The sequence below is a fragment of the Schistocerca americana genome, chromosome 2, assembly GCF_021461395.2.
Source record: "Schistocerca americana isolate TAMUIC-IGC-003095 chromosome 2, iqSchAmer2.1, whole genome shotgun sequence".
In the NCBI taxonomy this organism is placed as follows: Eukaryota; Metazoa; Arthropoda; class Insecta; order Orthoptera; family Acrididae; genus Schistocerca; species Schistocerca americana.
In genome coordinates, this window is record NC_060120.1 from 440,830,235 (window position 1) to 440,852,025 (window position 21,791).

At 42.2% G+C, this 21,791-nt stretch overlaps 1 protein-coding gene across 2 annotated transcripts in view; it reads right to left on the reverse strand.

Moving 5' to 3' along the window:
• Window positions 1-21,791, reverse strand: part of LOC124595481 (protein brunelleschi) — a 249,419-nt gene that overhangs the window by 219,236 nt on the left and 8,392 nt on the right. For both annotated transcript variants that reach the window (XM_047134241.1, XM_047134242.1), the window contains exon 2: window positions 2,403-2,512. The gene's annotated coding sequence lies outside the window, so the exon portion shown is untranslated. The remainder of the gene's footprint in view (window positions 1-2,402; window positions 2,513-21,791) is intronic.

The window sequence follows — 21,791 nt, forward strand, 5'->3', positions numbered from 1 at the left end:
GTAGTAATTATAAAAAATAATAATAATAATAATAATAATAATAATAAATTTGTCTAAATTCAATCACTTTTCCACATTATTCCTTCTGGGTTTAAAGTACTCTGCTTAACATTTTTCCTTTGAGTAAATTTGAGTCTTCACTCATGATACTGGAAGTTGTGAAAATGTCCATACAACTGCAGTTACCCCTTTATTGGATTCAGAAGGTTTACCAGCAACACATTTCTTTGGCTGTTCAAACAGGTTAAAGAGAGTACCAAATCTGGTGAATATTGTGGAAATTCAAACTATTTATGCTTTAAATCACACACTTTATCAATTACTATTGTGTGTGCAAGAGTATTTGTCATTTTTACAAGCCAGACCATTTTTCCACAGTTTTTCATTCAGCTGATCCAGGAAACAAATTTAGTTGTTAACATTTATTGTGTTTCCCTTTGCAATGCAATCAGTAAGAAGAATTCCCAACTGTATCCCAGAATTAAGTGGTCATAAGCTTTCTAGCAGATTAAATCAAATAAGCCTCTTTTGGTTTAGGGCAACTACTTTCACCCACTGCATTGACTGCTGTTTTGTTTCCAGGGTGAAGTAATGGAGCCATGCCTCATTCACAGTTACAACTCAAGAAACAAAATAAGTTATATTTTTCTTAAAGTTACCTAAACATTCACTATAAATGGCTTCAGTATTTAGTTTGGTCAGCATTTAGCAAATGCACCATTTTACTCAGATAAGGCTTTATTTGTAAGTATCTTTTGCAGTAAATTACATCATAAACTTTCTTATGGTTTGCTTCATGCCATCTACTGTTTCATACAAGTTACAAGTTGACTGTCCAATATCACACTCTGTAATTTCTTAAAGTTTCCATCTATGGTTGTAGTTATTAGGATGTCTTTCACATGGATCATCTTCCAAAGAAGTATAGAGACTTTTCAAATTTGCTGTTAATTTCATAATTGTTGACAATTAAGAAACAGACTCATTATAAACCTTCACTACTTTGGATTAATTTCCCACTGGCAATACACCCATGGATTATCACCTAATTAATGCTCTAGTCCACTTGTTGCAATGTGTAGTAATGGAAAATACTTTTTTCTTGTCATGGTAGTGTGTTATTCAGTTTCTGCTGGGTAATGATGGCATTAATTGTTTGCTTACTGCACCACAAAATACATACTGATGTGGCAGGGGGACCCAAAAGTGAAGGTATGTCAGTGAGCTCAATGTGAACAGAATAGTTAAGGTAACCATCCAGCAGGTGGAAACTGACACCAATAAATGATGCTTCAGGTGTGGAGAAAGACCACTTAACTTTTATGACAGATATGTTGAGATAATGCATAAAATTAAGAACTATTGCTCTGTGTTAAATTTAGACAGGCTATGAGAGGATGGAAAAGGGGAAATGACTGGATTCCACACATTTGCTAACTTTGTTAAGTTCTTAAAACAATTTTCATAGTCAAAAATAGTAATAAATGGAAAGCAACAGTTTGCTTTTGTTCTACAATGTTACTTTTATTGCTAACCGGTTTTCGGCTTACAAGGCCATCTTCAGACATAGTAGTTTCTTTGAGTGAGTGTACAAATGTCAGACTTGCTAAATACATAACACAAACCAGCAATTATAACAACATACTTGAGTATGATACTAATAAAATTTACTAGCGTAATATGTCCCTTAACAATTATAAATCATACTAGGGTATAATAGTGTGCAGCTTGATACAATGTATTAGCATTTAATTATTGTAGAAGGCTAGTATTTGCTGTTTCAGAGGCACCTGGGTATTCGAGAGGTGATGGCATGGAAGCAATGGAGTGAGTAACGAGTATGCTGGACAATGGGCAATGCACTGTGGTTTCGGACTTGCAGAATTACGTCCAGAAGATCTCCTAATGATAAGCACAGAGCAGCATCATTATTATATTATTCCAGAAGATGATGAAAGTCATTAGAATTGTAAACTACGTACAGTTCTCAGCCCATTTGTTGTAGTTAGCCCCCAAGTTCAAATTAGTCTGAGATAACTGTCAATCAACTGATGTTCACCACCTGTGTTGTATTTCATTTCTTACACCTAAAGAGGTTACCTTATATTGGTAGACCAGAGTGCATTCTGAAAGGTAGAAGTAAGTGTGTGCCTCCCTAAAAATTGGGAGTAATCTCTGTAGGAGTCTGATATAATAGTCAAACATTCAGCTGCTGTATTATTATTGGAAGTTCAACTGAAGCTAAAGTTAATATTTACCAAATAGGCAAGAGTTGTGCTCACTTACATTTGTACAGAAAAACTTGTGAAAAACAATAAATGATAAGCAACAACAACGACAACAAAAACATCAGCCACATTAAATGTGTGGTTATATTAAAACCACTACTGTGGAACTCTCACCTTTTAACCCATGTTACAATATGTTTACTTTGCATCTTGTAACCATGAAGCTTTGAGTAACACTTGCCAAGGGCACTAAATATATTCCAACACACATTGTTACAAAATACCTGCAAAAAAATCATATGAGTCAATTAAATTTTGGTCCACAAAAAAACATAGAAGCATTATCAGCATTAACACTCAGCATACGAGTAAATCTAATTGCATTTTCTTGCAAAAATAGTAAAAATATTAAGTGAGATTGTGGACAGTTGTGAACACTGATACAAGAACTAGACATTTCCAGTCTTATCTCAATTTTTTCCTGTAACCTACTATAACAAAGATGATCTGTGTGTTGGTGCAAGAACCAGACTGCTCTACCAATTTCATGAATAATCAGAATATAAAAGGAGCTACCAGAGTTTGTTTTAATCATTTAATCTGAGAGCACCCTTGCAGACTGTCTCAGGAGTTGCTACCGAGACTGCACAAGATATCTTTCCTGTAACATAGTATTTTGATAGAAGGTTAAGGAAACTGAAAACACTGGAGTATTGTTATTTAACTCTGAAAAAAACTATCAGTAAAACTACCTGTAGATATCTTTTGTGAAAGGCTGTTGTGGGTATATAACACTTGTACACACTGGAAAGATGTGAAAATCATTTTGTTTAATGTACAATGAAAACCATGTGTGTTTTTCTTTTCTTTTTTTTTGCTTTCTTTACAATAAAATTGTGAAAGAAAAGTTCAAAACAGGATGATTAGCATGTTTACTCATTGATACAATCTAAGCTAAGTTATTAGTTTTTGGACATCTACATCTACATCTACATTTATACTCCGCAAGCCACCCAACGGTGTGTGGTGGAGGGCACTTTACGTGCCACTGTTATTACCTCCCTTTTCTGTTCCAGTTACGTATGGCTCGCGGGAAGAACGACTGTCTGAAAGCCTCCATGCACGCTCGAATCTCTCTAATTTTACATTCGTGATCTCCTCGGGAGGTATAAGTAGGGGCAAGCAATATATTCGATACCTCATCCAGAAATGCACCCTCTCGAAACCTGGCGAGCCAGCTACACCGCGATGCACAGCGCCTCTCTTGCAGAGTCTGCCACTTGAGTTTGCTAACCATCTCCGTAACGCTATCATGGTTACCAAACGACTGTTCAGCATAGGATAAGAATGTCAGTCATCATTTTCTGTAGAATCTTATGAAAGATCTTGGAAGATTGAAGAAAATGATATGTTGACGTCCCAAGTATGGCAAGTATGGACACAGCTTCTTTCCCTGTGACAGGACCTTTGTTGTAATCAAAAAACCAAAAATGAGACAATATATTTTGTCAAAAGAGTACTGCATGTGGATACAGATAATGTCACAAGTTTGATGTTCATGAAACTACACAAACTGTTTTTAGACTACACAGCTTGTGACATTCTCCTGCTTTATTTCTTCGTTGACAGTCCTTGGTGTCTATGAACTGCATTGTTATACTGGGTGAAAAAGGGGGGGGGAGGGGGGGGGTGTTAACGTTGTAGATGACAATTGCACAGTTGCGTTTTACAGTTCTTTATTTTCACTGTTCACAACCCCCCAATATTACACATTTATATGGCCAGTTGACTATTGGTAAATGTTAAGCCTCATTAATATGTTGCGGGCAAACATTAGCATACTGCTACAGTAGTTTGCTGTTAAATATCTATGAGCAGTAAAAACCTAACCACACAGTTCACAGTTCTTGCAGAATAATACGGTACGTGTGACACTATATCTCAAGAAAACTGAACAGGCACTGTCATACTTTTAACACACGACCTATTTGTGTTACACTAATTCCGCAGTTAAGTTGATGCACTGATGTTACTTGAAGCAGTACATAATTTCCCTCTGAAAATCTTATGTGGACTGACTGTCTCGAGACCAAAACTCGGGCCTTTATATATCATCACAATAATAGGCACTGAAACTATACATTGTGCGATGTTTAAGTTACAGAAATTACAATTAAAACATAACTCATTCAAATAACTGAATACATTGAAAAATGTCCTCCATTGAACAGTTTCTTCTTAGTTCTTCTTCTAAATGCTTATAATTAGTACAGAATTTATATTTGTTTATAAGTCAACAATAGAATTCAAGTCACGAAACAATTGCAGATTTCACCCTATAATAAAAGATATTAACTAGGAATAGTCAAAATAAATTAGAAAGCTAATTACATACACAAAACTAAACACAAAATTAGATCTAGCGCCATATTTCTTAAGACTGAGGGCCAACCTTTCTCTTTTATGAAAATGCAGATTATTAAAGGTAATTAGTCAAAAATGAAGAAAATGAATTTAAGGAGGAAGGTGGTAAAACAAGAGAGGAAGTAAAAACATCCCAGCTTGCTTTGTCACAAGCTCACATCAAAATCTTATTCAATACAAAAGTTAAACTCATTAATGTTCACTGTTGATCACGTCATAATATGGATATAGTGAATAAAATATCAATGGACTGTTATAAAGTGTCTGTGCAATTACCTTGATGAGGTGTACTGTATGTTGTTTTGAAATAAAACATGAGCTACTCTTTACTTCTCCCATGCAGCAAGTCATTCACATGGGAGTGAGTTAAAACTCAGTACACATAAGGGGAAGTATGTTAAAGACAGATTCAAATGATCTCCCATTACTCTGTGATTCTACAGCAAAGTGTTTACCAAAACAAGAAAAAGAACTCTAACAGTCATACAAATAAACTAACACAAACCAACTTATATTCACTTTAATTTCTATATTAGTATTGCTTCTATCAACTGATGTAGATGATCCTCACATTTTTTATCTTTGACTTTTTTTAATTGAGCTTTTAGTGGCCTCGTTTTATAATGTCTGATTCTTGTGCCAAGCCTTTCAGTTACTGTGTTTTTTAATCTAGCTAATACTGATTTAATTAGGGACTGGGCCATAACTCATTTTTGACAAAGACTAAGAATGAATGAACTAAATTATACTGAAGAAAAAATTCACCATATCAAATAATACATTAATGTTGCAAAGCACTATCAATCACACACTGCTCCTATCGAGACTGGATGCTTATGGTGTATAGAGGGGTCTGTAACGAATGGTCTCACTTGTATCAATCAGAGGACAGAAACAACACATGATGGGAGAACAATCTGTTCAGATATAACACCAATTACATCAGGAATCCTGCAGGGCTTAGCCTTAGGCCCCGTCCTCTTCCTTATCTTTATTAATGACCACCAGAACACCTACCCTCAACAATACATGCATTATTCGCTAATGATACAAACCACCTCTCTTTTAACATTTCTTCACAGCAGATGCCAGCTGACTTAGTTGACAGCAGTTGAAAGGCTCTTGTACTGGGTCTATGATAATAAACACTTACTTACATGGGGAACTCCCCAATGCAACCCCCTCAGATTTAGTATTAAGATAACCCAGTGCACAGCTTGTCAAAAACTGAACACAGATCGAGCATGAAAATAGGAAGAAGATGCACTGAACTGTGAAACAATGAATTGCCCATACGGTAACTGATATATCTGTTCAATGTATTCAAACTTTTGTCCAACTCATGGTGCAACGTTCATTTGAAACGCTGAAATGTAAGGAAGGAACATATAATGGAAGTTATTTCTGCATACCTACTCTATTAGCAGCAAAAAGAAAGTGGTTCTCGAAAGGAAACCGTAAACGTTTGATGACAAGGTGACAAGACAACCAAATCCTCCACTGGAGAACACAATCAGTGCATCATGCATGACACTGATGACAATATGTGTGTCATACGATAGAAATCTCTTATCGATACACTTAACTTGCATGCCTGGTGAGTGAGTGGGAGGTACACCTCCTTGCTCCTTTAGATGTTTCTATGAATGTGAATGTGATCACTCCCAAAGACATTATAAACACACAACAGTTTATGACAACATAATGTAATTGGATAGATAAAAAATCTACTCACCAAGCAGCTGTAGAACAAACACACAAAAGAAGATTACAATTAGGCAATCTTTTGGAGCCAGTGGCTCCTCCTTCAGGCAGAAAGGTTGAAGGGGATGAAAGAAAAGGTTTGGAGAGGTCTAGGAAAAGTGATAGATTTTGGGAAAGTCACCCACAACCACAGGTCAGGGGAAACATACCGGAAAGGATGAGAACGAAAGACTCAGGCTCAAGAAAGGAAAGACTCAGGCTCAAGAAAGAGTCTTTCCTTCTCATCCCATCTGGTGCATCTTCCCTAACCCATGGTTCTGGGTGACTTTCCCTAAATCTACCCCTTTTCCTAGACCTCTCCTGTCCTCTTCCTTCACCCCTCTTCCTTCCCATTCAACCCTTTTGTCTGAAGAAGGAGCCACTGGCTGTCCAAACCCACATGGCATTTTATATACTCTGAGGTGTACTATGAGATGTACATTGTCTTTCAGAGACTTCATGAGTTGTTGAATTTTTTGCTGAAGCCCTGAAGACCAAATTGACTTTACGCCTCTTTAAGTGCTGCCCGATCTTTCCTGTTACTGAGGCACAGAACGGCAAAAATACAAGCTTCTTTGTGCTCTCCTCAGGGTCATTATGCTTACCTGTTTCCAGAGGATGGCTTACGAAATCTAGTGGTTGATGTAGCCATTTTCCTTAAATACAGGGTGATTCAAAAAGAATACCACAACTTTAAAAATGTGTATTTAATGAAAGAAACATAATATAACCTTCTGTTATACATCATTACAAAGAGTATTTAAAAAGGTTTTTTTTCACTCAAAAACAAGTTCAGAGATGTTCAATATGGCCCCCTCCAGACACTCGAGCAATATCAACCCGATACTCCAACTCGTTCCACACTCTCTATAGCATATCAGGCGTAACAGTTTGGATAGCTGCTGTTATTTCTCGTTTCAAATCATCAATGGTGGCTGGGAGAGGTGGCCGAAACACCATATCCTTAACATACCCCCATAAGAAAAAATCGCAGGGGGTAAGATCAGGGCTTCTTGGAGGCCAGTGATGAAGTGCTCTGTCACGGGCTGCCTGGCGGCCGATCCATCGCCTTGGGTAGTTGACGTTCAGGTAGTTACGGACAGATAAGTGCCAATGTGGCGGCGCTCCATACTGCTGAAATATGAATTGTTGTGCTTCTTGTTCGAGCTGAGGGAACAGCCGATTCACTTCTGCCGTACTCAATAACACAAAAAGCTTTCTGTTGAGCGGTCGCCATCTTAGCATCAACTGACACTGACGCCTAGTCAACAGCGCCTCAAGCGAACAAATGTACAACTAAATGAAACTTTATAGCTCCCTTAATTCGCCAACAGATGGTGCTTAACTCTGCCTTTTGTCGTTGCAGAGTTTTAAATTCCTAAATTTGTGGTGTTCTTTTTGTATCACCCTGTACTTTCTGTAAGTGGTTCAGTTCCCTTGGCAAGTTTTCAGCGTCTGAAACTGCTTCTGCTTAGTGTACTAAGGAACTCAGAACAGAATATTTCTTAACATCCATTTTCCTTGTGGCAGACGAAGCACCATTTGTCTCTACCTCCACTGCGAACTTCATATTGCCATGGATGTTGTTGATGTGGTCCACGAACTCTCCCAGCTATTCATGTCCATGAGACCAGACAGCGAATGTGTCATAGATGTCATGGTAAAAGCAGCTAGGCTTTGCAGGATCTTAGTCCAGGGCAATTTCCGCCAAGTGCTCCATGAACAGGTTGGTTACAACTGGAGCTAACAGACTCTTCATTGAGATGCCATCCATCTTGTGAAAATATTTTCCTTCGCATATTGGAAGATTATGGCAGGCATGCAACGAAAACATTACCTTATATTGTGCTGGAGCAAGCATCAGTGACTTCTCAGAAGGCAGCATGACTATACATAATGTCTCAAAGCTTTTGAGCCAAAGAAACAGGTGATAGCAGACCCACAACCAATTATATTGATACAGGGAACCACTGATAAGAAATATATATTTAGTGTTTTATGGGTATACACAGTGTGCACCACATAACAATCAATGGAGCACACTCACCAATTACAAAGTGATGACTGTCAGTCTCAGTGCATGCATGGCAATGGGGCGTGAATGTCTGCCGCAGTCTGTCAAAGATCCCTGATGTATTTTGTACCAGGAACAGGTATCTTGGACCCTAGCAAGCAGGTCTTCAACCATTTCTATGAGGGTTTTATACAGCAACATCTCAACGTAACACCAGAGCAAAGACGTCCAGAGGCAATAGATCTGGTGATCGCACTGGCCATGGGACAGGATCTCACCTTCTATTCGAACGATGAGGGTATGTGTTGTTCAGGTGCTTGCAGACATTAACATCAAAGTGGGCTGGTGCACAATCATATTGAAACCACATCCTTTCACGGACAAGGGGTACAGTCTCCAAGAACTGTGGCAGCACATCTCACAAGAACACCAGGTAACATGGACCTGTCAAATGTGGAGGCAGCAAATAAGGTCCTGTTATGTGATCTTGGACAATGCCCGCCCATTCATTGACAGAGAATCATTGCTAGTGCTCACCGATGTGGGTGGTATGGGTATAGTCCTCACTCCAGACATGGCTCTTGAAAACACCATTACAAATGAGTGAGTCGTCATCCGTGAACAATACAAACTGTACGAAGTTAAGCACTACAGCATCATGGTGGATAATCCATAGACAGAAGTGAATACTATGCTCAGAATCCATTGATCCGAGTGTTTGCACACGTTCACTACAATAGGGGTGTAATATTGGTTCCACCAGTATGCTCCACATTGTATCCTTCGAAGTGCAAGTTGATTGGTGCTTACTGTTGGGTGGTCAGCAAGACAATCCAACACCATCTCCTCAAAGTCTGGTGTTGAGACATGTCTTTGGTAGGAACCTTGGCCAGCTCTCTGTTTGATGTACAACCCCATCTCTCCTAAGTTGGTATCCATGGAGATAATATTCTTCCAGTTAGGATGATGCCTGTTGGGAAAGCATTCTCTGTACATCCATGCTTATTTATGGTTGGCTGGTTGATTAAAGGAGGGGGGGAAGGGACCAAACTGCAAGGTCATCGGTGCCGTGTTCCCGGTAAAATAAGTACACTATGGAAAGGAGAAAAGAAAGGAGACGTACAGCACAACAACGGGAGAAATGAAGAACCGGAAGAATGACAACCAACACTACTACGGACAAAACATGAAAACCACAGACAGAAGCAAGAAACAGATAGAAGGGGTAAAAACAAAAGAGCAGATGACCACGGCTGGCCGACCATGAGAATAAAAAGCAAAAGCCAGCCACTCTGTGACACATTAAAAGAGCCACCCTAAACGCTTTAGAGTGCAGAACACAAAAGGACAAAGGACATGCGCTAAAACTTATATAGAATGACAAAACCCACCACCACGTATAAAACGTGAAACTAAATTAGCCGATGAGGTGTTGTCAGCTAAAATTAATGGCAACGAGTCTGTTAACTGAAGGGTCCGTCACAGGGCAGCCAAAGGAGGACAGCTCACAAAGAAATGGGCCACTGACACTGAGGTGGGTCATCACAGTCAGGAGGTAGCTGTGGGTCACCCAAGCGAGGAAAATGTGGAGCCAGCAGAGAACCACAAAGTCCCTGCGAGAGGCCCACACGGAGGACTGCCACACATTCATAGTCTCCTTAATGGCACAGAGTTTGTTGTGTGTGCGCTGAGGTTATGCCACTTCATCTCCCAAAGCTGCAAAACCTTGTGGTGTAGTACTGAACGCAGGTCAGTTGCAGAGAAGTCGATCTCCATAAGCGGTTTCCACGTAGCCTCTTTGGCCAGCCTGTTGGCAAGTTCATTGCCTGGGATTCCGACATGACCTGGGGTCGAGACAAACATCACTGAATGACTGGACCGTTCGAGGACATAGTGGACTCCTGGACGATCGCTCCAAAGGAAGAGGTCAGTGGCTTCTAGGGTGCTCATGGAGTCAGCACACAGAAGAAACAACTCCCCAGGGCATGAATGGATGTGCTCAAGAGCACAAGATATAGCCACTTGCAAGGCCGTGAAAACACTGCAGCCATTGGGCAAAGAATGCTGTTCATTATGTCCTCCATGGACATACATGAAGCCAACGTGAGCATCAGCCATTGAGCCGTCGGTGTAAACCACTTGTGGCCTTGGTACATGTCAAGAATCAAGAGGAAGCGGCAGTGGAGAGCGGCTGGGTTAACCGAGTCCTTAGGGCCATATGAAAGATCCTGGCGAAGCCGCGGACCAGGTGTACACCACAGAGGAGTACGTGAATGGATCTCAAGTATAGGTGGTAAAGGGAAGGACTCCAGTTCAGAAACAAGGGATCCGACATGAGCTGCAATTGGAAGCCCAGACCTGGGCCACCGTTGCGGGAGACAAACTGCCATGGGTGGGAAAAGGAGATGGTGATTCAGATGCACAGGAGCAACTACAAACATGTGCAACGTAACTGGTGAGCAGTTGTGCAAGCATAAGTTGCAATGGAGGGACTCCAGCCTCTACAACGATGCTGGCCACTGGACTCATCCTAAAACCTAGTGTTGCTAGGTGAACGCCACAGTGGTGCATTATGTTGAGTAAATGAAATGCCGAGGGCACCGCCGAACCATAAACCACACTCCCATAGACGAGGCGGGATTGAACAAGGGCTCTGTAGAGCTGCAGCAGCATAGAGCAATCTGCACCCCAGTTGGTGTTGCTCAGGCAGCGCAGGGCATTAAGGTGCCACTAGCACTTCTGCTTAGCTAATGAAGGTGAGGAAGCCAAATCAAACGGGTGTCAAAAACCAGTCCTAACAATCGATATGTCTCCACTACAGTGAGTGGATCATCATTAAGGTAATGTTCAGGTTCTAAATGAATGGTATGATGCCAACAGAAGTGCATAACACACGACTTTGCGGCCGAAAACTGGAAACCGTGGGCTACAGCCCATGACTGCACCTTGTGGATGGCTTCCTGCAGGCGCTGCTCAGCAACACCAGTACTGGTGGAGCAATAGGAAATGCAGAAGTCGTCTGCATATAGAGAAGGTGAGACAGATGGCCCTACAGCTGATCCTAGACCATTAATGGCCACTAAAAATATGAGACACACACAATACAGAGCCTTGCGGGACCCCATTCTCCTGGATATGTGGGGGAAAAAATGGGAGGCACCAACTTGGACACACAAAGTATGAAGCAACAGGAAATTTTGGATAAGAATCGAGAGTGGGCTTCGCAGACCCCACTCATATAATGCAGCAAGGATATGATGTTACCAGGTGGTGTCGTAAGCTTTTCGTAAATAAAAAGACGGCAACCATGTTTTGGCATCTGGAAAAGGATATTTGGATGGCAGACTCGAGGGACACAAGATTATCAGTGGTAGAGCAGCCCTTGCAAAAGACGCCCTGACAGGGAGCCAGGAGGCCACGTGACTCCAGGACCCGACCCAACCCAACCACCAACACACCATACATTCCAGCAGCTTATGAAGAATGTTGTTGAGGCTGATGGGCCGATAGCTATCCACACAAATCGGGTTTTTAGCGGGTTTGAGCCACAGAATGAAGGTGCTCTCCCGCCACTGTGATGGAAAGGCGCCATCGCGCCAGATCCAGATGATGATGACAAGAAGAAGTCCCTTGTAGTCAGATGAGAGATGTTTAATCATCTGACTGTGGATCCGATCTGGCCCAGGAGCTGTGTTGGGGCAACATGCAAGAGCACTGAGGAGCTCCCACTTTGTAAATGGGGCGTTATAGGATACACTGTGGCTTGTAGTAAACGAGAGGACTTTCCCTTCCAGCCGCTGTTTGACAGTGCAAATGGCTGGGGTAATTCTCCAATGCAGGGGCTCGAGCACAGTGTTTGGCAAAGTGCTCGGCAATCGCGTTTGCATGAGTAGATAATACAACATTTATGTTAACACTGGGAACACCTGTTGGGGTCTGGTACCAGAAAACACGTTTGATCTTTGCCCAGACTTGGGAAGGTGACATATGGCACCCTGTGGTCGAGACATATCTCTCCCAACACTCCTGTTTCCATTGTTTGATAAGTTGGCGAACCCGGACACGGAGCCGTTTAAAGGCTATAGGGTGCTCAGGGAAATGATGCTGCTTATGCAGCTGTAGAGCTCACCAATGCTCCTTAATTGCTTCAGCAACTTTTGGTGACCACCACGGGAGCGCCTTTCGGCGGGGGGCACCCTAAAAAACGAGGGATTGCATTTTCTGCCACAGAAACAATTGTTGTAGCCACCTGATCAACTACCACATCGATGTTATTATGTGGGGGAGATACAGTGGTGACAGCAGAGGTAAAAGTTTCCCAGTCCACCTTGTTTAAAGCCCATCTGGGCAGGAGTCCATGGGCCTGATCCTGGGGCAATGACAGGAAGATGGGGAAGTGGTCACTACCACACAGATCATCATCATGTGCTTTCCAGTGGATAGATGGGCAAAGCCCTGGATTGTAAATTGGTAAATCAGTGGACGAGTAGGTACCACGAGCCACACTGACATGTGTAGCGGCCCCAGTATTTGAGAGGCAGAGGTCGAACTGAGACAGTAAAGTTTCAACATCTCTGCCGAGGCAGAGTAAGCACAGTGCAGCCCCACAAGGGGTTATGGGCATTAAAATCTCCCAAAAGTAGGAAAGGTTTAGGGAGTTGACCAATCAGGGCAGTTAATGCATTCAGAGATACGACATCATCTGGAGGAAAATATACATCGCAGACAGTTATTTCCTGTGTTGTCCTTATGACAGCCACAGCTTTAAAAGGGGTTTGAAGAGGCACAGTTTCACTACAGACTGAGTTTAGGACATAAACGCAAACTCCACCTGACACTTGATTATAGTCACTATGGTTCCTGTAATACCCCTTATAGGGGTGGAGGGCAGGGGTCCACATTACCGGGAACCAGGTTTCCTGGAGGTCAATGCAGAAAGCAGGTGTAAAGCGTAACAGTTGATGTAGCTTAGCCATGCAGTGGAAAAAACCACCGCAATTCCACTGGAGGGTGACGTCATCGTGAGACTGGGAAGGGATAGAACATTCAATGACGCAGTTTACGCCTCAGGGTCACCTGCTGCCACCGACTTTTTCCTCAGCAGTCTATACCCACTGTGTCTGAGGGTCCGGCAAGATCTAGGTCCTCAGCGGATGCCAGAATCTCCACCCCACCCTCAAATGCAGAGCTTGTAGGTATTGGTAGTGTGGGTGCCACCACAATTCCCTTGGTCTTGGGGACCTTATTTTTGGATTTCTCTCACTGCTCCTTGGGTTTCCCTGGCTGAGAGGACTTCACTGATTCAGTCTATGGGACTGAGGATGAGCGTGAAGCCCTACGACCAGCTGCTTTTGGGCTCTTCAGCCACTGGCGGGTGTCATCTTTCCCACTAGCAGAAACTTGGGAAGGGAGTGACCCAGGGACGCCTTTCTAGCAAGAGGAGTTGAAGACTTACACTTCTCCACCTGAGAAGTGGGGACTGGTGTCCCGTCCCCGATGGTTGTCGAGGCAGTGCTCCCGAGGTAGGTGGTGCTGGAGCAACAGGGAGGGAAGTGTCCCCCCCCCCACCCCCACCATCAAGCAGGCAGGTGTAGTCTTCTGGTTCTGAGAGGCAACAGGAATGCGAAGAACTGATGGGGCGACAACTGTTCTCGTAGCGGTGGTGTAAGAGGAGGTCATAGCCACAGGGTGTAGGTGCTCAAATTTCCTCTTAGCCTCAGTGTAGGTCAGTTGGTCCAGCAATTTCTATTCCATGATTTTCCTCTCTTTCGGTAAAATCCTGCAGTCTGGTTAGCAAGGTGAATTATGATCTCTGCAGTTGACACAGATGGGAGGCAGGACAAATGGAGTATTGGGATGCGATGGACGTCCACAATCTGGACATGTGACGCTGGAATTAAAGCGGGAAGACATATGGCCGAACTTAAAGCACCGCATCAAGGGAGGGATATATGGCTCGATGTCACAACAGCAGACCATCACCTTGAACTTCCCAAGCAATGTGTCACCCTCGAAGGCCAAGATGAAGGCACCGGTGGCAACCTGATTATCCCTCAGACCCCAATGGATGCACCGGACGAAGTGAACACCTCGCTGCTCTAAATTGGTGTGCAGCTCGTCGTCAGACTGCAAAAGAAGGTCCCTGTGGAATATAATGCCCTGGACCATATTTAAGCTCCTATGGGGTGTGATGGTAACAGAAACATCCCCCAACTTGTCACAAGCGAGTAATGCCCGTGACTGGGCAGAGGATGCTTTTTTTTATCAAGACTGATCCGGAGCACATTTTGGACAAACCCTCCACCTCCCCAAACTTGTCCTCTAAATGTTCAACAAAAAACTGAGGCTTCATCGTCATGAAAGATTCCCCATCAGCTCTTGTACATACGAGGTACCAGGGCAAATAAGCTTCACTGCCAGCCTTGGCCTGGTGTTCCTCCCATGGTGGGGCCAGGGAGGGGAACAACTTGGCATCATATTTCTTAGCATTAAAGTCAGACTTTGCCCGCATACAGACTGCTGGCGGCAGACTATGAGCAAGAGATGATGTACTACGCTTCATGGCATGTCATCCGCCCTGATGCCACCCACTCCGACCACGGGCCCTCCCGGGTGCCACCCGGCCTCAGCAAGGGCCTCCTGGCAGGATGGCCATTTCTGGGAGTCCCGACGCCCCAGGGAGATGGGCACCTACTCCATGTCATACATCAAGAGTTAACGGCACAGGCATCAGCAGAGCGATCCCTGTGTTGGCAGGGGGCTACAACCAACAGAGTACATGGTGGCCCCACCACAACCAACTGGCTACCGTGCTGGATATGAGATGCAAAGAGCATGAGGGGCCACAGGGGAGCTTATTTATGGGCACTACAACCTGCCACCCCATACATTAAATGCCTGTTTACCAACTCTCGTGACAAGTAATGTTCCATCTCTGACTGTGTGTCATGCTCTGTACACAGTACCTTAACAAATCTCACCATGGACGCATCGTAAGCTGTCTGATGCATGGACAGCTGACAGCATGAACAGTGCTCTGCAAGCAGCGCAGGTTAATGCCCCAGTGTGAAGCATACAGTAGTCACGTCACATGTGCTATGTGCTAAGTTGTGTATATGTCTGTCTGGTGGTCAGGGGTGTATGCTGCTTATCACCTGCTGCCCATTCCAGCATACAACAGACACCTGGAATCTTTGTGAGAATGTGCCAAAAGTGCACGTGCCATTGCAATACATGCACTGAGACTGGCAGTCACTGCTTTGAACAATAACTATGAGCTAGGTTGCTATTACAAGGTGTGTGCTGTGTATCTCCATAACACAATACTATCAGTTTTGGATCCACTATCAGCTGTCTCAAGTTGACCTCAAGGGTTTGAAATACCTTATATAAGGATGGTTGTACCATCCAAAAGGCAGTCACCACTTGACAACAGTCAAGGAGTACTCAGCCAAAAGCTCATGGATTTTAAACCAGTTGGTGTGACTGGGAGCTCAAGAAAATTTTATCTGTACATATCAATGCAAAACCTTGCATTCATATATCATTTACCTCTATGGGGTGGAACTGTGGTGCAGCATCAAATACCTGGGGAAGCTGCAGGTTACAAAGGCTAATTTATTAATCTCACTAGCCTTTCTATTGTGCTGCCCTGGAGAGAAGATGAGTCTACATTTTGGTTTTTAGAGCTGCCATTTTAACACTGATGTGGCCAAGAGATTATTTAGTCCTGCCAGCTTCGCCCTGCTGTGAGACAGGACACATCACACCACAAAGCAGCTGGATACAAACATGCACAAGCTAATGGCTGTCAATATGAGTCTGATGGAGTCACTCTCAGCTTTGGATTGAAAATGGATTGATGCAGCCATAGTAGCACAACAAATGTCATCACAGAGGATAATTATGGAGAGGCAACATCAAGGAGGTCGAAAATAATAAATTTTACTTACCACCAATATACAGTATAGTAGAAATAACACAAGATTACATTAATTGGAAGAATATATAATTACATTTGGGGGCACACAATATGTGAAATTTAGTTCATGGAGCTGCCACATCTGGCTTCAACAATGTCTCTTCCCCAGCTGGGTATCAAATCAAACAACTTTGATGACAGATACAGGTATGACATTACACACTTCAACTCTATGTCAGACTCATCAGTCTGTGACAAAGCAAGCTGAAATCTTTTTACCTCCTCTCTTGTTTTGCCCTCTGCCTCATTAAAGTCATTTTATTTTTATCTTTTGCCTAATTAGCATTAACACACATAAGTATAATCTGCATTTCCATAAAAGAGAAAGGTTGGCCCTGAGTCTTAAAGAATATAGTGACAGATCTAATTTTGGGCTTAGTGTTGTGTATGTAATTGATTTTCTAATTTATTTTGACTATTTCTAGTTAATAGCTTTTGTTGTAAATGAAATCAGTAATTGTTTCATGACTTAGATTCTATTGTTGACTTATAAACAGATATAAATTCTGTACTAATTATAAACGTCTGAAAGAAACACTACTAGGATTCTTAAAGTATTCATTTGGCTCTATTTGAAAACGTATCAGCAAAGCCCACCCTTAAATAATTCCAAAATAATTACCAGGTTTATCACAAGTATTGTTTGTATAACTACATCTGTTAATTTCATCATTTAAACAAATAATTTGGCCAAACCCTTGTTCTAGAAGAAACTGTTAAAACGAAGGAATTTTTCTATACATTCAGTTAATTCAATGAGTTATGTTTTAATTGTAATTTCTGTAAATTAAACGTCGAACAATGTATAACTTCGTATCTGTTATTGTGAGGATATATAAAGGCCTGATTTTTGGTCCTGAATCAGTCAGTCCACAGATGATTTTCAGATGAGAAACCTGTACTGGTTAGATCAACAACAATGCATTAACTTATCCGTGAAATAAGTGTTACGCAAATAGGCTGTGTTTTAAAACAATGACAGTGTTGGTTCAATAGTGTCACATGTACTGTATTATTCTGCAAGAACTGTGTGGTTAGGTTTTTAATGCTCATAGATGTTCAACAGTAAACTATTGTAGCTGTGTGCTGATGTTTGCCTGCAAACTATTAATGGGCTTGTTGCTCAGTAACCCACGACCAGACATTTTCAACAGATGAAAGATCTGGAGAATGCCCTAGCCAGGGCAACAGTCGAACACAGTCCATATCAAGGTGTTTCAATCTCGTTTTATTTCGCTGGAAAGTAATGTCACAGATACCTTGAAGGTAAGGCATAGCAACTGGCCTTAATACATCAGAATGTCCATAAGGACTATGTGAACCTGAGATGATTAGTGTTGAGTACCCAATTGCATATCATGCTGTCTGGCAATGTTTGTCCTCGTCACAATCTTCCCACATGGAAACCACCTTCATGTTGCTCAAATTTACTCAGGCCTCATCCGATAACATGATGTAATGCCACCCCTATGTCCAGTGTTCTTATTAGGCTCACAACTACTGCCTAGCGTCACACCCTTGCCGAGTCAAGTGAAGCTGCAATAAGGGTCGCCATACTGACCATCATCATCAGTGTTCTGCCAAAAGGCAGATTTTCACATGGTAGTTCTCCAGGCTGTCCGGTCTTCTTTTATCCTCTTCAGATCTGAGTAATTTCCTCTTCTCTTTATGTCGTCTATCATCTTGTATCTCCTTCTTCCTCTCAGTCTTCTCCCACACACCAATCCTTCCAAAGCACCTGCTAGCAAGCACTCCCTTCTCAGTGAATGTCCCAACCAGTTCTTTTTCCTTCCTCTAACAACCTTCAGCAGACATCATCTCTCACCAACCCTTTCCAATACTCTTTCATCACTAACTCTTTCCATCCAGCTTATTCTCTCTATTCTCCTCCACATCCACATCTCAAATGTTTCTAACCTTTTTTCATCCTCTTGTCTCAGCATCTATGTTTCTGCCCTATATAGGCCACACTCCAGACAGAACATTTGCCAAGACTTTTCCTTAGACCCTTATCTAATTTGCCACACAAGAGTCTCCTCTTTCTGTTGAATGCCTCCTTTGCTATGGCAATTTGAGTTTTCACCTCCTGGTGACATCTCAAGTCTACAGTTATTGTGCTTCCACGATACTTAAATGCACTTACTTGGCTAATGGTAGATTGTCCTATTTTAATGTTGGGCAGTCTGTGTCTTGTACTGGTGACCATACTCTTTGTTTTTGCTTTATTTATTTGCATCCCATATTCCACATAAGCTTCATTCAGATCTTTCAGCATATTATTCACTGTCCGGTCACTTTCTGCCACTAATACCATGTCATCAGCAAATCTCTTCCACCAATACATATTCCTCTTTTCCCATCTAAGCCTTTCGCAATAATCTCTTCAAGGTATGCGTGAAACAACAATGGGGAAAGGCAACAAACTTGTCTAACACCTCGTCCAATGCTGCTTCCTTCTGACATTTCATTTCCAATCCTTATCCTTACTTTCTGGTGTAAATACAGATTCTGTATCAGTAATCTCTTTTTCCAGTCCACTCCTTTCCTCTTCAAAATATCCACCAGCTTGTTCCACTGAACTCTGTCAAAAGCCTTTTCTAAATCAATAAAAACAGCAAAGATTCCTCTACCTTTTTCCATATATCCTTCCCCTATTGTTCTTAACAGGCCAATAGCATCTCTTGCTTCTTTTCCCCTTCTAAATCTGAACTGCTCCTCTGCAATTCCTCTATCCAGCTTGCCATATAGCCTTCTATTCAACACTTTCAGTAACACTTTAGCTGCATGAGACATTGACTGGTGGTCCTACGCTCTTCACATATTTTAGTGTTTATCTTTTTCTCTATTGCTATCATAATTGTTGCATGGGAGTCCTAAGGCCATTCCTCTTTGTCATATATCTCATTATAGAGGTAGGCTATTTCTTTTCTTGCCTTGTTTCCCAGACTCTTCAACAGTTCTGCTGGCAAATCATAAATTCCACATACCTTCCCATCCTTCATCTCCTTTAGCACCTTTTCTACTTATGATTCCAAGATAGTGAATCCCTTTCCATCTTCCTGCACATCTCTTCAACCTTAACTTCACTTTGTATTTCATCCTCTTTATACAGACATTCAATATATTTTTGCCATCTGTTCAAAACCTCCTGTGGTTTCTCTGCTAGAGTACCATCTGCTCTTGCTATTTCCACATTATTCCTCTTTCTTTTACATTCAGAAACTATCTCACTTGCCAGTCTATATATCATTTCATACTTCCCCTCTACCTCCATTTTGTCGCATTTCTGTTTCATTCATTTTTCCCTTGCTTCAGTTTTTCTTCTTAATTCATTATTCAGTTCCCTGCGCCTCCATTTGCCTTTTTCAGTTTCTATGTTTTTCCACTTTCTCCGCTTTTCAACATGTTTTCTGTTATCCATTCTTTCCTGGTAGTTTGGGATATTCTAATTCCTATTACTTCTTTGGCAGAGTCCATGAGTCCTTCCCTCATTTTCATCAATCTGTCATTAACATTTTCATCAACACTACCTCTTTCCCATTTTTCCATAAATCTGTTTTACAAATCTGATGCCTTTCCTACCTCTTTGAGTCTTTCTATGTTTAGTTTTTCTTTCGCTTCACCTCTCCAGACTTTTTTTCAACTTCACTGGTATTTCTCCCACTACTAGGTTGTGGTCTGAATTTATATCCACTCCTGAATGAGCTTTGGCATTCTTCAAACAGTTCCTACACCTTATTTGTATCAGGATGTAGTCCAACTGATATCTTTCCCTATTCAAATTTGATGTCCATGTGTAATATCTCTTTTTGTGGTGTTCAAATAATGTGTTACCCACTGCATTTCTTATTCCTAATCCAAATTTTCCTACTGTATCTTCATCTCTTCCTTCACCCACCACTGCACTCCAGTCCCCCATGATGATAACACTGGACTCGCATTCGAGAGGACGACGGTTCAATCCCGCGTCCGGCCATCCTGATTTAAGTTTTCCGTGATTTCCCTAATTCGCTCCACGCAAATGCCGGGATGGTTCCTTTCAAAGGGCACGGCCGACTTCCTTCCCTGTCCTTCCCTGATCCGATGAGACCGATGACCTCGCCGTCTGGTCTCCTTCCCCGAAACAACCAACCAACCAACCAACCAACCAACCAACCATGATGATAATGCAGGCATTTCTATTTTCTTTCTCGATGAGTTCTTGTATTTTCTCATAATATTCTTCCACTTCCTCATCTCTATGCTGGCTGGTTGCCATATATGCCCGTGTTAACACCATATCTTTTGAACTAACCTTCAGTCATATCATCATCATTCTTCCATCAATATATTGTACCTTCATTACCTTATTTTTCAGCTTTTGCCCTATCACTAATCCTACTCCGTTTTCACCACTCTTGATTTCCCCTGAGTAAAAGAGCTAATAATCTCCATTTTCTATCTCCCCATTCTCTCCCTACCTCATTTCACACAAACCAAGGGCACCTAATCTGTTCCTTTTCATCTCCTGTTTTGCATTCTCTTGCTTTCCTGCTTACAGCAGTGTCCTCACATTCCATGTTCCAATCCTTATCTTTCCTCCCTTCATTGTCCCTTTCTTCAAATATGTCTACTCTCAATGTGTTCCCCTCCCGAAGATCTGAATGAGGGGAAGTTTTAACTCCAGAATCTTCCAATGGAGAGACATACCATGTACTGCTTGGGAATGTAATGTGGTAGTTTCCCATTACTTTCCACATAGGCAGTAGGGTGCCCGGCATAAAATCAGCTGCTCACTATGAGTCAGACACTGTCTGTAGCTGCCCATCTGGGGTACAGTCACTACTTGTACTCTTTTTGTACCCAAAGAGAAGAGGTGCCTCTTCCGCCAGCTTCACCGTTCCAAAAGACTCTTTCTCCACTATCACTGCCATTGAGATCTAATACATATAACAGGAAATGACAGGAAAAGGACATGGTGAGGACAGGTTTGGGATAGGAAAGGGGGAGTGATAGGCCGTTGTGGGACACACTTTGTCTGGCTCCTCCCCTTTGGCCTGTCGAGCTTGGGTGACCCTTCTGGTAGCTAAGCTACTACCGGCATAGCCCTCCGGATCCAGAACACACAAATCTCCTCGCCCACACAAACATTGCTACGTTAAGGTGGTTTCCCCTGAGGAGGGCCATACTGACAGTCCATTGAATTTCAGATGTTGTTTCACTGCCTAAATTTATACTCATCTTGATGGCAACAAGCGCATTTTCCTAATGCATCCTAAGCGGCACTTACGTGGTGTCACTGAGATCCTGCACAGTGCCGAGTATGGTCCTCCTGACCCACCAGTTCCATATTTTCTTGAAGGTCATGTAATCCTGCCCAATGTGAGCAGAAATATCATAAATATGCATACATATGTTTCTT